This window comes from Lemur catta, chromosome 4, assembly GCF_020740605.2.
Source record: "Lemur catta isolate mLemCat1 chromosome 4, mLemCat1.pri, whole genome shotgun sequence".
In the NCBI taxonomy this organism is placed as follows: domain Eukaryota; kingdom Metazoa; phylum Chordata; class Mammalia; order Primates; family Lemuridae; genus Lemur; species Lemur catta.
The window spans coordinates 21,097,511-21,112,929 of NC_059131.1; positions in this window are offsets into that span (position 1 = coordinate 21,097,511).

Consider the following 15,419-nt stretch of genomic DNA (forward strand, 5'->3'; position numbering starts at 1 on the left):
TGAGTTTAGATGAGTATACGAGTATCTTGTGATGTAAGTAGATGTCAAGGCTTTAGGTTTGGGGTTTTTGAAGCCCCTGATGAGTGCAAAGGTTTATGCTCAGGGTGCCTGAGGGTCAGAAATGGGATCTGATGGGGGAACATTGGGTGCAGTGATGTATCTAGGGTTAATGTAATTCCTATGGAAGTTAATCCCCAACATTGTACATGTTCATTCATTCAACAAGTTCTTACTGATTGCCTACTCTGTCAGGGTTTATTTAGTTGCTTGCTATGTATCAGTGAACAACATTTGCCTTTGAGGAGCTGACGTTCTCCCAGGGAGATTATGATCATAAGCAAGGTATGATGAGTGAGTAAGTGCTATATAGCATGTTAGAAGGTGATAACTCTTGGAAGCAGAGTAAGGAGGTTGGGACTTAGAATAGAGGAGTGCAGGTTGCAGAATTAAATATATGATCATGGTAAGGCTATTGAGAAGGAGAAATTTGAGCAGACTAGGAAGAGGTGAGAGAGTTAGCTAAGTGGGTGTCTGGACAAGAGTGTTTTAGGCAAAGGAAACAGCTTGAGCAAAGACCTAAGGCAGCACATGCCTGGTATGTTGAAGAAACACTGAGGAGGTCAACGTGACCAGTGAGAAAGGGAGAGTGCATCAAGAGATTAGATCAGAAAGGTAGTGAGCAATCAGGTTGCACAGGACCTCATAGAACATTGCAGGGACTGGCTTATGCTTTGACGAAAATGGGAAGTTTGAGCAGAGGAGTGACACATTATGCCTTCTGTGTTGAGAATTCAGTAGCACCCTGGCTGTTGTGCTAAGAAAAGACTGAAGAACTGTTTCTTAACAGGCAGGAACCAGTAGGATAGTAGGATGTTTTGCAGTAATCCAAAGGAGAGATGATGATGACTTGGACCAGGGTGGTAGTAATTGGAGTTGGTGAGAATTGGTTGGTTTCTGGTATTGTTTTGAAGTTAGAGCTGATGGGATTTCTTGTGAGGTGTGAGAAAATTAGAGAAATCAGGTATGATAATGGCCACATGTTTTTTTTTTTGCTAGAGTACCTTGATGTTGCTGTGGGTATAGCAGGTTTGTGAGAGGAGATCAGGAATTGAGTTTTGGACATGTTGAGTTAGAGATACCTGTTAGGCATGCAAGTACATAGCCAGTTGACTTGGGGAGAGGGGTGGGATGGAGATGGTAATTGGGATTGACATGGATGTGACATTAAAGCCATAAGACTGGTGAGTTTCCTAAGGGAGAGTGATGTAAATAGAGAAGAGGATCTGGGCCTGGTGCCCCAGCACTGGAGAGGACAGGAGAAACCCCAGGGGACACCAAGAGTGACAGTGAGGTAAGAGGAATTATTTGCTCTTCCATTCTCTTCAAATCTGAATTCATGACATCCCTTAGCTTTGGTTTCTTTCAGCTGTAATTAAGATTACCGGTGAATCCACCCAGGCGGCAGTGGTTTTTATGATGCCCTTCCTATGACCATTTGTTGATCTTTTGTTTGAAGGTAACTCAGGCATAAAATTGGATTTTCTTTTAATCTGGTGTAGTGGTCTTGACTTTTGTGTCACCTCAGCACTATCCCTTGTGCTGACAAAATTGTATACTGGATCACGAAGCGGTGGCAGAGTGAGAGGCCACAGCAGTATAAACGGATTAGCAGACATCATCCAAAGTGAGGAAACAGCATGGAAGAAAGCATAGGGGGAGAGTGCTCAGTCTTTACGAGGTGCCAGCTGACTTGGTGTGAGCAGACTAGATTGGCTATGCTCATGACGACTGTAACTGATTTCTGTATATGTGTGGGTAATTTTTAATATGAAGATATTTGGAGACGAACAGAGCAATTATAAATCATTGTGTAGCGGGCAGTGCAAAACGAAGTTTACTTGGATGTGGCATGTTACGTCCCACTTTAGGAGGTTGAGGGATGTCAAATGGAAATCCCCAAGTTGAAAATTACCACTCTAAAGATTGCCTGGCATACTCCAAGTAATAATGGCTCAGAGGGAAAGGAAATATTATACTTTCTGGGTGTTAGTTTAAAAAGGATTTTCTATTGGAAATAAATAGGTAATGAAAGCATTTCATTCTAGGCTTGCCCGTGGCCCTGTTGTAGTTTAATTTGTTCTAATTCGATGTCTCCGTGACCTGGAGGCTGGTAGGGCAAAGAGTAGAAGCAGCCTGGTGGCCTGGCACATGCAGCCACTGAAGTCGGAGACAGGAGTTTGAAGTTCCCTTCATTGCTCCTATGTGGTCATGATGTTCCAAAGCCAGGCCAAAGCTTTGCAGGTTCAGAAACTTAATTTTGTCTTTTTCTCTAGAGCTGATGCAGTTCCACTGGGTCAAATCATTAACCAGGCTTCTAAGAGAATATGTATTACCTGTTGTATTTATTTACAGTGAGAAATATACCTCTCTGTGGAGCAGAATGTTCATATTGTGTAGTGACGCTTCTTTCTACACAGCAAAATCACACAATAAACCAGTTTTGTAGTTGGAAGATTGTTTTTGAACCAGAGTGTAGAATTTTAGAGTAAGAGAAATGAATTGGATGATCTTCATAGCTTTTGTTGTGGACAGTGTGTACTCTGTACTGATGGGGTTTGAGTTCTTAGCTTCACTGCGTGTTGTGTTAGGTCCTCTCATTTCACACTGACCACTCTCCTTTTGTTATCAGGAGAGTGACTGATGGGATTTGGGTGTTTTGGGTCTACTTAGGCATCCATTTAAGGTGCATTGTAATAGTTTAGGGATAGCTTGCTGGTGACTGTGGGTACCATAACAACATGGTTACCTCTGAGAAACAAACTTGATAGATTTAGCCAAATTTTGACCTTGTTAATTATTCTCAACCTGGCAAAGCTCCCTCCTCTTTTGTGGTAAAATATCCATAAATTTAAATTTATCATTTTAACCATTGTTGGGTATACAGTTCTGTGTCATTAAGTACAGGTCACATTGTTGTGCAGCTGGCAAAGTCTTGAAATTGGTGACTTTGGGATAGGATCAGGTATAAGAAATAAAAGGAGGGCAAACAGGTATACATTTCAGTCTGTTGTGAGAAGAGACTAAATACAGGGCCAGAAGCTTGAGCGCCAGTTCTGGGTTCATGCCACAGTGTGGCAATGATGAATCTACTTAATTTCCTTCTTTTTTCTGGTGTGTGACAAAAGAGTAACAACAGTGCCTTCTGTCTCACAGATGCTGCAAGAACCAAATGGAGCAGTGTCTGTGGGTACGCTGTGAACATCAGAGTGCAGTGCCTGGCTAAGGGATTGTTTTCAGAGGAATTAATCATTAGATATTTTTCTAGTATGAGAAGGGAGGATGGGGAATAAGTTCTAAGGGAAATTCCTTTTTGTCTCTGGCATTTAAGACAGAGCCTAATAGGTGGACACAGTCTCCCTTTTTCCAAAAGTGAAAAAGTGGACTTTTTTTTAATAAAGTCTTTTTCCTTTTCCTTAATGAGTTTTGATATCTGTTGTTCTGAAAGTAATGACATGTTCATTGCGGACATTTTGGAAAATACTAAAAGATATAAGGAAGGAAAATAAAAGCATATAACAGATAACCATTTATAAAGTTTTGGTATATCTCCTTTTAATCTTTTTATGAGTATATGATTTTCTTATGAAATTGGAATCATAATATTCATTTTATCACTTTTCACATAGCATACTGTTAATTATCCTTTGGAATAATGTTTGTGGTTCTTAGTATTCATCCATGTTACACTTTAACCTTTCTCGTGGTTTCTTTTTTTTTCTTTCTTTTTTTTTTTTTTGAGACAGAGTCTCACTCTGTTGCCCTGAGTAGAGTGCCGTAGCATCAGCCTAGCTCACAGCAACCTCAGACTCCTGGGCTCAAGCGATCCTGCTTCTGCCTCCCAAATAGTTGGGACTACAGGTGTATGCCATGATGCCTGACTAGGTTTTCTATTTTTAGTAGAGACTTTTAGTAGAGATGGGTCTCGCCACTCTTGAACTCCTGAGCTCAAGCGATCCTACTGTCTCAGCCTTCCAGAGTGATAGGATTACAGGCATGAGCCTTTGGGCCCAGCCCATTCTTATGTTTTAATTTGCTGTAAATAATGCTACAGTGAACATTTTAGATACATTTTGTATTTTTCTTAGGTGTATGTTTTTGAGATATTTTAGCAGTAATATTACTGAATGACATGAATATTCCCTTAAGACTTTAGGAAATATGCCAAAATTCCTTTCCAGAAAGGTGGTATCAATTTTAAGTTCCATAAGCAGTGTTTTTATTTCCATTTCACCATTACTCTCAGTTCAGCTATTTTTTTTCACATTCATTGCCATTTGTATCTCTTTAGTGTGTATTGTGGGTTTAGATCCTTGTCTGTACTTAAAGGGATTGTCTTATTTGCCTGTAAAATCTTCTTGTAAAACATAATTATCCCTTGCCAAACATACGCCACAAATATTTTCCACAGTTTTCCTTTTAATTTTTTTTATGATACTCTTTTCCTTTATAGTTTCCTTATTTTTAGGCTTAAAAAACTTTCTGCTTTCTGAAAGTAGACAGGTATTCCTTGCATTTTATGCTAGTCATTGGTGGGGGGAGGTGTGTCTGTGTATTTTTTTTTTATATTTAACTTTCTAGTAAATGGTTTTGATTTACAGTACATTGTGAAGTCAAGTAGGTTGCAGCCACCATATTTTAAAGAGGAAAAAGTAAGATAGACTATATCAGCACGTTGCATGTAGTTAAGAGGAACTTGTTTCAGGGGTATGCAATGTAAAATGTGTTGTTGTGGGTAGAGCATTTGAAAGCTGCCTCTAATCCGTTGGAGTTCTTTTTGGCTCTAATCCGTTGGAATCCTCCCAAGCTGAAACTCCATGAGATGAGGCTCTAACTTGGGATTCCCCCACACACAAATAGCCAGTTTTGTCCCACTGTGAACTACTCTTTCTATCCTGTACACTTATGCTTGCTTTATCATGGTAGGGTCCTATGCGTGGGCTGTTTCAGCAATCTTCTTTCTATTCCATTGAATCTCTCTTCTTGTGCCAGTACAACATTATTTTTAACTTTTGGAGCTTTAGAATTTCACTTTTATTGTTGGTGTCTTTATATGTCTTTGAAATATTTTTCTAAATATTTTTTGCCTTTTCATTCTTTCACTTTACTAAGTAAATATTCTTTGGTTGTAAGAAGGAAAACTGAGGCAGCTTAAGCAAAACAAGTGTAATTGCAACTTCAGAGAATCTCAAGTTACACAGGTGGGAATGGGTGGGCTGCAGGGTGGGATTGCGAGGAGCAGAGACAACCATTAGGGCCTCTGGGTGGTCCTTTACCTACTGCCTCACAGTTCTCTTTCTCTACCTTACTGTCCCTGAGATTATGGTATTACGATCCAGCCACTTGCTGACTAGGAGAGCTGGGCATTCTCTGTCTCTTTAGATCCACTTTCCGCCTTTCGCCATTTGCTCTGTGCCACCGCAGGTTGAATTCTACAAAGGGCTCCTTTAGGAGTGTGTATCTGAACATCCCAGTTTAGGCAAAGTATTATAAATATAATTCTTACACAGAGTATTTACCAAGCTCTTACCTCATGAATGAACAGTTTTTTGTGTTTATTTTGAACTTCAATTTAGTAGGATAGGGGAGGGCCTGGGGGTCTGTATAGATGGGAGGCTCTCCAACAGGAAGTTGTTTTTTTTTGTTTTTTTTTTTAAATTTTTTTTACTATTTTCATTCAGTTGGTATTCAGTACCCTGTACAGTTGATTGCATTTGACACACAGTGTGGGAATGTCCCTGGGAGTGGGACTATGGCACTTATAATTTAGGTGTGGGGATGAGTAGGGAGATACAGTCGAGCAACTAATTAGAATACGAGGCAGAATGAGTGAGTGTCATTGACTTTCACAAGTGAAATGCTGTGGACGCCACGATAAAGGGGAGATTGATCTGTGCCCAACCAGAGATCAGAGTGATTTTAGAACGTGAAGGAGGGCCTTTGAGGGAGCTAGAGTGATGAAAGTGGGGAATAAATAGATACTTAGTAGGTACGTTCTAGAAACTTGCAACTGGAACACTTTATAACTGAAGCCCTTGAGTCAGTTAAATGTGTGAGATTTTCTAGTTTTAAGAAACCAAAATGAGTTTTAATGAGTGGAGAGCCTATGACAAAATTTTTTCCAGGGATCCCCAAATGGCCCTTTCTCGCTCACTAGGTATTCTGTATTTGGATTTTTGAGCATGCACATGTGTGTTGCTTGTTGCTGTTGCTTGAATTTGATGAGTTTAGTAGACACACTTAGAACCAGGGTGGTACTATTTTATTTTCTCTCATCCTCTCCAGGCCTGTCCAGATTGTCCTGGTTACCTTCTCAGGTTAGAAGTGCAAACGTCAATATAAAAAATAACCACTAGGTGCCAGCCTTGCTTTGTGCAAATCTCTTATCCAATACCAGGCACTTTCAGGAAAAGCTGCTGGTTCTGACCTCATCCTTTGTAAACTCCCACAGAGGGTGAGGGTGTGAATTTTCTGTGGGCCAGCCTTCTGGGGTTGGCCCAGAGAAACTGAAGCGCTTCCAGCTCTTTCTTTTCTGGCATGCAGGTCCCATGCAGAGCTGCAGTGACTCTAGCCAGCGGCGTGCATCATGAGAGGGATCCAGCGCGGATCCTGCAGGTGGTGGGCTGTGCCTCCAGCTTCACTGACGCGGGCAGTGCCCCGAGCAGGCAGCTGGTCTGTCTACAACCCCCGCGCCCGGACCTGGCCGTGCTCCCCATGAGACAACAAACCTAACCTGACAAAACGCCCAGCTGGCAGAAAAAGCAGCAGCGGCTTCTTAGTCTGTCACAGTTGCCGAGCACAGGAAGCTCAGATTGCTGTTTCCCCCTTCTCATGTCCTTAAAAAGTGAAGTAGTACCAAAATAAGGAAGAAATTACCACAGTATACACAAACTGCATTAATTTTCTCCATAGAGTTTGTCCATAAAAACCTTGATTTTACCTGTGTCAATGATAGTGGGATGGGGAGGGGGAATAGTATTTTTTTCACTTATTTTCCCAATTTATGAAAATTTCAAATATACAGAAAAGTTAAAAGAATATAAATACCTATATGCATACCACTTAGAGTAAACCATTGTTAATACAGTTATGTGGCTTAACAACAGGGATACATTCTGGGAGAGAAGTATTTGTGTATCTAAACATAGAAAAGGTGCAGTAAAAATACAGGGTTATGATCTTAAGGGACCACCATCATACACATGGTCTGTTGATCAAATTGTCTTTATGTGGTACGTGATTATATTTTGCTTTCATCCATATTTGTGTGCATATATTTATTTTTGCTGATCTATTAGAAAATAAATTAGAGATGTCATGAAATTTTACTCTTAAATGCTTCAGTGTGAAGTTCCCCAAAATTATGGCCTCCTATAATAACCATGGTATCATTATTGTACCAAAAATAATCAAACAGTAATTCCCTAATATCAACTAATATCCAGCTCATATTCAGTTTTTCCCATTTTCCAGTTGTCTCAAAATGTCTTTTATAGCTGGCTTGCTTTTCCAGTCAGGATCCAGTCAACATTCACTCACTGGATTTGGTTGTTAAATCTTCTTTAGTTACTTTTCCTCTAGAACAGTTGTCTTCCTCCCACCCCCACTTAGTTTTTCTGTGACGTTGACACATTGAGAAGACCAGCCAGTTGTCTTGGAGAATGAGCCATGTGCTGGATTAGATTGTTTCTGTAGTGTGGGTTTAACTCATTCCTCTGGCCTGTGTATTTTCTATAATCTGGAAGTTATGTCTCAGCACTATCCAACACAACTTTCTGTGATGACAGAAATGTTCTCTGCAGTGTCCAGTATGACAGTCACTAACCACAGGTGGCCACTGAGCACTGAAAATGTAGCCAGTGTGGCTGAAGAGCTGAATTTTAAATTTTATGTCATTTTCATTAATTTACATTTAAATAGGCACATGCAGCTAGTGGTTATGGTATGGAACAGCATAGATCTTGAGACTTCATTAGATTTAGGTTAAACGGTTTTGATGTCAAGGGTGATACTATATATACTTAATATTGTAACATCAAGAGGCAAGATAATGACAAATTGTCCCTCTATTAGTGATTCTAAGTTTAAAAAAAACCTTTGAGATATAATTTATAATCTAAAAAATATTTTAAGTGTACAGGTCAATGAGTTTCAACAAATGCATATACCCATATAATAGAGACACAATCCAGATCCAGAAAATTTCTATCACCCCAAAATTTCTCTTGTGCATCTTCCCGGTTAGTCCCAAATGTCCTCCCTCTCCAAAGTCCAAGGCAACCAGTGATATACTTTCTATCACTATGGAATATGTGTTTTTCCTAGAGCTTCACGTAAATAACGTCATATAAAGACTGCAGTCTCCAACCCCCCCGGGCAGCAGAGCAGTTCAGGTCCATGGCCTGTCGGCAACTGGGAGCACAGCAGGAGGTGAGCAGTGGGCTAGCGAGCTTACAGGCACTCCTCATTGCTTGCATCGCCGCATAAGCTCTGCCTCTTGTCACATCAGCGGTGGCATTAGATTCTCATAGGAGCAAACCCTACTGTAAACTGTGCATGTGAGGGATCTAGGTTGTGTGCTCCTTAGGAGAATCTAATGCCTGATGATCTGAGGTGGAGCTGATTATCATTAGCAGAAAAGTATGACTGCACAATAAATGTAATGCGCTTGAATCATCCTGAAAACACCCCCCCCCCATCCCTTGCCCGTCTGTGGGAAAATTGTCTTCCATGAACCAGTCCCTGGTGCCAAAAAGATTGAGGACTGCTATATAAAGATAGTTTTTTTTTCTTCTCCTGCCATAATTATGTTTAGTCCCTGAAACAGAATTTTCTTACAGATTAAGTGTTAATAGTTTTTTTTTTTCTTTTTTTGAGGCAGGGTCTCTCTGTGTTGCCCAGGCTGGTCTCAAACTTCTAAGCTCAAGTGACCTTCCTGTGTCAGCTTCCTGAGTAGCTGGGATTACAGGTGTGCACCATCAGCTCAAATTATGTAGTTTTTACCATAGTGACATTTATCATTGACGAGATCTGTTTATTTAATATGACTATAGTCAGAAGGAAAGTTGGGCCTGTTATTTTTCTAGAAATTGGTAAAATTACCATCACTAAGGTGAGGAAGAGGAAGATTTGGATCCATCTTTTTGGGACATATACGGTGGGAGTGAAGTCTTGCAATTATTGAATTTGTGGATATTGCTGTATATACTCTTGATTCTGGGTCTCCAATGAAGGATACTCAGTATTTTTGAGATTTATTGATGTTGCATATAATTTTTTTATTGCCAAGTGGTACTCCATTGTATAGATATGCCACAATTTGTTTATCCCTTCTATTCATGGAGATGTGGATACTTTCCAGTTTGGCCGTGAAAGGTAGACTTTCCCTCTAGGTGCAGCTTTCGTTGCAGACTACAAATTTTGATATGCTATGTTTTTGTTTTCATTCAGTTCAAAGTATTCTCCAATTTCTCTTTGATGTTTCTCATTTGATCCATGGATTATTTAGAGGTATGATTTTAAATTTCCTATGATTTAAAATTTTCATTTTCAAATATGAGAATTTTCCAAAAATCTTTCTGATATTAACTTCTGATTTAATTCTGTTGTGGTAGGAGAACATACTCAGTATGATTTAACCCTTCATATTTATTGAGACTTATGTTATGACTCAATGTATGGTCTATCTTGGTGAATGTTTCATATGCACTTGAAAAGAATGTATCTGCTATTGAGTGGAGTTTTCTATAAATACCAGTTAGATCCAGTTGTTTGATAGTGTTGTGTAGGTTTTCTACTTTTTGTGTCTACTTATCTTATCAATTGTTGAAATACAAATGTGAATTTGTCTGTTTTCCCTTCAGTTCTGCCAGTTTAATGATTTACATGAGGTCCCAGGGACAGAGCTGGGTCTGGATCCCAGAAGTCCTGACAGTATGGTAGAACTGCTACAGAACTAGATAAGCTGGGTTTTTTTTTTTTTTTTTTTTTTTTTTTTTTGAGACAGAGTCTCGCTCTGTTGCCCGGGCCAGAGTGAGTGCCGTGGCGTCAGCCTAGCTCACAGCAACCTCAGACTCCTGGGCTTAAGCGATCCTACTGCCTCAGCCTCCCGAGTAGCTGGGACTACAGGCATGCGCCACTATGGCCGGCTAATTCTTTCTATAGATATATTTTAGTTGGCCAGATAATTTGTTTCTATTTTTTTTTTTTTAGTAGAGACGGGGTCTCGCTCTTGCTGAGGCTGGTCTCGAACTCCTGACCTCGAGCAATCCGCCTGCCTCAGCCTCCCAGAGTGCTAGGATTACAGGCGTGAGCCACCGCGCCCGGCTAAGCTGGGTTTTAATCTTTTTGCTACCACTACTAGTTGAGTGACCTCTCTAAGTCTCAGTTTCCTCATCTATAAAATGTGGATGACAAGAGTATCTTCCCCACAGGTTGTCTTGAGGATAAATGAGCTAATACCTGAAGTGTATACACTGACAAATAATAAGCAGTAGCTCTGGTTATTAAATGAGCCATTAGCTCTACAGGGAGAATTATGAAACACTGAGAAAGGAAATTGCAGAGGATGCAGACAGATGGAAAACCATACCATGCTCATGGATTGGCAGAATCAACATTGTTAAAATGTCTGTACTACCCAAAGTGATCTACAGATTTAATGCAATCCCGATTAAAATACCAACATCATTTTTCACAGATCTAGAAAAAATAATTCTATGTTTTGTATGGAACCAGAGAAGACCCTGTATAGCCAGAGCAGCCTTATGCAAAAAGAACAATTTGGGAGGCATCAATTTACCAGACTTGAAGCTATACTGCAAGGCTATAGTCATCAAAACAGCATGGTACTGGCACAAGAATAGAGACTTAGACCAGTGGAACAGGACTGAAAATCCAGATATAAAACCAACCTCATATAGCCATCTAATTTTTGACAAAGTAGACAAGAACATACACTGGGGAAAAAATCCCTATTGAATAAATGATGCTGGGAAAATTGAATAGCCACATGTAGAAGACTGAAACAGGATCCACACCTCTCACCTTTCCCAAAAATCAACTCACGATGGATAACAGACCTAAACTGAAGGCATGAAACCATAAGAACTCTAGAAGAAAATGTTGGAAAAACTCTTACAGTCATTGGCCTAGGCAAAGAATTTATGAAGAAGATCCCAGAAGCAATTATAGCAACAACAAAAATAAATAAATGGGACCTGATCAAATGAAAAAGCTGCTGCACAGCCAAGGAAACTATCACTAGAGCGAATAGACAACCTATAGAATGGGAGAAGATATTTGCATGCTATACATGTGATAGAGAGCTGTAACTACAATCTATAATATATAGAACTCAGGAAAATCAGTATGAAAAAAATCAAACAACCTCATTAAAAAGTAGGCAAAAGACATAAACTTTTCAAAAGAAGATAGACTAATGGCCAAGAAACATAAAAAATGCTCAACATCTCTAATCGTCAGGAAATGCAAATCAAAACCACAATGAGGTATCATTTAACTCCAGTGAGAATGGTTTATATCAAAAAGTCTCAAAACAACAAATGTTGGTGTGGATGCAGAGAGAGAGGAACACTCATACACTGCTGGTGGGACTGCAAACTAGAGTACAACCTCTATGGAAAGTAATATGGAAATACCTCAAAGAACTAAAAGTAGAACTACCATTTGATCCAGCAATCCCACTACTGGGTATCTATCCAAAGGAAAAAAGTCATCCTATAATAAAGATAGCTGCATAATAGCACAATTCATGATTACAAAGATGTGGAAATAACCCAAATGCCCATCAATATGTGAGTGAATTAATAAAACGTGGTATATGTATACCATGGAGTACTACTCAGCCACAAAAAACAAAAAACATCTAGCGCCCTTTGTATTATCCTGGTTGGAGCTGGAGCCCATTCTTCTAAGTGAAGTAGCACAAGAATGGAAAAACAAGCACCACATGTACTCACCATCAAATTGGTACTAATTGATCAACACTTAAGTGCACATAGCAAATAGCATTCCTCAGGTGTTGGGCGGGGGCAGGGAGGAGGGGATGGGTAAATTCACACCTAATGGGTGTGGGGCGCGCCATCTGGAGATGGGAATGTTTGTAGCTGTGACTTGAATGGTGCAAAGGCAATATATGTGTCCTCAATGTTTGTACTCCCATGGTATTTTGAAATAAAAATGAGCCATTAGGAAGGGATATTAATCCTGCACATTAATATGGGGGAAAAGGGAGTTAATCACTATCCACCTATGTCAAGTTGCTTCTCTCTGGTGGTGAGTATGTGTCGTACGGGGGCCTGTGTGCACCGTGATAGACACCCAGGTTGGGCTCCCTGGAGCCAGGCACCCTGCTGCATCTACTATGTCGGCAGGCCCTAGCTTGCTGTCACCCTCTGTCCCGTGTGTGTGTCTGCCTGACTGGCTCTGAGGGAGTGTGCTCTTTTTATTCCATTGACGACTAACAGGCACCAAAAATTGATTTATATCCATGGTAACTGTCACCCAGGGGAACAGTGAGAAACAAGTCTTTTCTTTCCATTCACATCAAACAGAGCCAGTGCCTGGAGACCACTGGGCCTGGCTCTCACTCTGGCGGCCTGGCCTGTCTCCTTGAGGAGAATGTGTGTGTCCTTTCCCCCTCCCCTCCCAGGAGACAGCTGGCAGCTGGAGCCAGCAGGCCAGGAGACTGCAGAACAGGGCTGGGACCTCTTGCCTGTGAAAGCTCCCCCAAAGCCTAAGTCCTCAGGTAATGGTGTGAATCTCCAGCAAGCGTTCGTCAGTCACATTCCAGAGAACGGTGACTGAAACTGCTCAAAAAGGCTTGTGTCTGGTGGTAGTTTCTAGTTTTTAGAGAAAGGATTGGTGGAGTGCATGTGTGTGGAATCTTCAGTCAACTTTCTTGTGATGGGGAGATACATTCTCACTCTATTGACCCCTGAGTTTGGTTTTATATCTTCTCTGAGGTATTTTTTCTCTGTTTTTTTCTTCCTCTTTTGCTTCTGATGACTTTTTGGGAGGAAAGTCATGAGAGGATGTTCAGCTGGAGAGAAACACTTTGACTGATTTGGACACCTGTCTTTAAGATCTGATTTTTTTTGATGGTTCCAAGAAGTAAAGTATTATTTGAATTGAATGATAAATTTGTTATTTGATTGTTCTCAAATTCTGGGCTAGTTTCCTTGGAAACTGAAACAGATTAGAGCAGAATTTTGTGATGTGTTTTTTGAAACTCTGGTCTTAAGAAATGTTTCATGAATAAACAAGTTTATGTGGTCATACAGATTTGGACATTGCTTTATGCTCTTCCACTTATTGGAACATCATAATACATGGAGTATATTTAGTGAAGAAACTAATTGAGCATCATTGAAGTCCATGTTTCTCAAACTTTCTTTGTTGTAAAACATTTTTCCTTCTTTTTTCCACATTTCTTTCCAAATTCTTCATTTGCTCCACAAAACACAGTTGGGGGACGGCGAGGCTGGAGATTCCCACTGGAATTGTTATAGGTCTAATGGTGACAAATTCTCTTAGTTTCCTTCATCTAAGGATGTCTTGTTTGGGTGTGGCAACAGGCGCCTGTAGTCTCAGCTACTCAGGAGGCTGAAGCAGGAGGATCTCTTGATTGCACCATTGCACTCCAGTCTGGGCAGCAGGGTGAGACCCTGTCTCTAAAAAAAAAATTCTTGATTTTATTTTCATTCTAAAGGAATATTTTTGCTGGGTATAGAATTCTGGGTTGCTAGGTTTTTTTTCTTTCAACATTTGAAAAATGTGCTCCCTCCTTGGGTCCCCATGGTTCCTGATGAGAAATCCACTCTCATTGGTGTCGTGTTTATAGACAATGGGTTGTTCATCTCTGGCTGCTTCCAAGGTTTTTTTTTGTCTTGAGTTTTCTGAACTTTGATTATGATATATCTTGATGTGGATTCTTTGGGTTCATTCTGTTTGGACCTTGCTCAGTTTCTTGAATCTGTAGATTAATATCTTTTACCAAATTTGTGGAGTTCTCAGGCATTATTTCTTTGAATACTTTTCCAGCTCCATACCCTTTCTACTTTCCTCCTTGAACACCAATAAAACACATGTCAGATCTTTTGTTATGGTCCCACAGGTCCCTGAGGCTCTGTTAATTTCTTCTCAGTCTATGCTCTCTGTTGCAGATATTGAGCAATTATTATTCTATGGTGCTTATCTTTCAGTTCACTGATTCTTTCCTCTGTCATAGTCATATTCATATTGTTTATTTCAGTCATTTTTTCAGTTCTAAAATTTCCAGTTGGTTTTTCATTATACCTTCTATTTCTTTGCTGAGAGTTTTAATTTTTTTATGTGTTTCAAGCATATTCATAATTGTTCACTGAAGCATTTTTACAATGGCTGCTTTAAAATCCTTGTTAGATAATCCCAGTATCTGTGGCATCTTGATGTTGCATCATTGATTGACTTTTCTCATTTAAGTTGAGATTTCACTTGTTCTTGGCATGATGAGTGATTTTCAGTTGTATCCTGGACATTTTGGGTATTGTGTTGTGAAACTCTAGATCCTCCTCAATCTTCTTTTTGCAGGCAGTCGCCCTGGTTATGTGTAACATCTGGATCCAGGTGGGGGTGGAAGTTCAGTTCCCACCGGGCCTTGCTGACGCCATCTCAGCAAGAGCAGGGCACCGCCTCACCCTGCCATACCTTTCCTCATCGCTGATGGGTGAGGACAGAAGTTCTGCTCCCCAGCTGGGTGGAGGCTTTTTAAAAAAAATGACAACATACATACAGAGATGTGCATATATCATAAGTATGTGCAACATAAGCTTAATGAATTTTTACAAACTGGAAATGTGGGAGCTTTTTAAGAATTTTCTTATTTTTTTTGCATGTTCTTATAAAAATGTGTCTTTTTCTCCATTAGCTTCCAGAATTATTCACCTGTTGACCCCTTCCTTTCCCCTGCCCTCCTTCTCTTTCTTCATTTTCATTCTTTAATTTTCCTTCATTTATGCATTCATTCATATATTAGTTTTCCTCCCTGACTCCTTCCTTCCCTTCTTCCCATCCGTCTGCCCACCCATCTATTGATGAGCGAACAGGTGTTCTCACTCGGGCCCTTTCCTGTGGCTGCGGGGCAGGGAGCTGCTCTTCTCTGACATTTCATTTTGGGGGGATAGGGGAGAAGGGAGGGAGGGGAACGCTCCATGTGGGGGGAGGGGTTGGCTTCTCTTGGGAGAAGGGCAGCCCCCGTCACCGCAAGGCCTTGGTCCACAACCTCTTACAACTGCTGATTTCCTGTGTTGCCCTCTGGGCCTTAGGTTTCATCCTCTGTGATGTGGAAGGGTTTGCTTCTG